Source organism: Octopus bimaculoides, chromosome 4 (assembly GCF_001194135.2).
Source record: "Octopus bimaculoides isolate UCB-OBI-ISO-001 chromosome 4, ASM119413v2, whole genome shotgun sequence".
Classification (NCBI taxonomy): Eukaryota; Metazoa; Mollusca; class Cephalopoda; order Octopoda; family Octopodidae; genus Octopus; species Octopus bimaculoides.
The window spans coordinates 144,886,814-144,887,224 of NC_068984.1; positions in this window are offsets into that span (position 1 = coordinate 144,886,814).

A 411-nucleotide genomic window follows, 5' to 3' on the forward strand; every position below is an offset into this window, starting at 1 on the left:
ATATATATATATATATATATATATATATATACACACACATATATCTATATATACATACACAATATATATACATCCATGTACATATACTGAAATTTATAAATGCTTGTAATCACTGACACACGTATGTATGTATGAATGTATGTATGTACGTTTATATGTATGTATGTTTGTATGTCTAGGTGTTTGTCTGTCTGTATGTCTGTACGTATGTATTTGTAATGGCAACCTTTCTAATTGATCGTTTTCTAAGTTGAGTTTTACAGAGGAGAGTTAAGGGAAGAGAATAACAATGAGAAAGGAAGATGAAGAGATGCGTAGGAAGAGGAAGAAAGATAGATAAAGAGAGAGAGAGAGAGAGAGAGAGAGAGAGAGAGAGAGAGAGAGAGAGAGAGAGAGAGAGAGAGAGAGAGA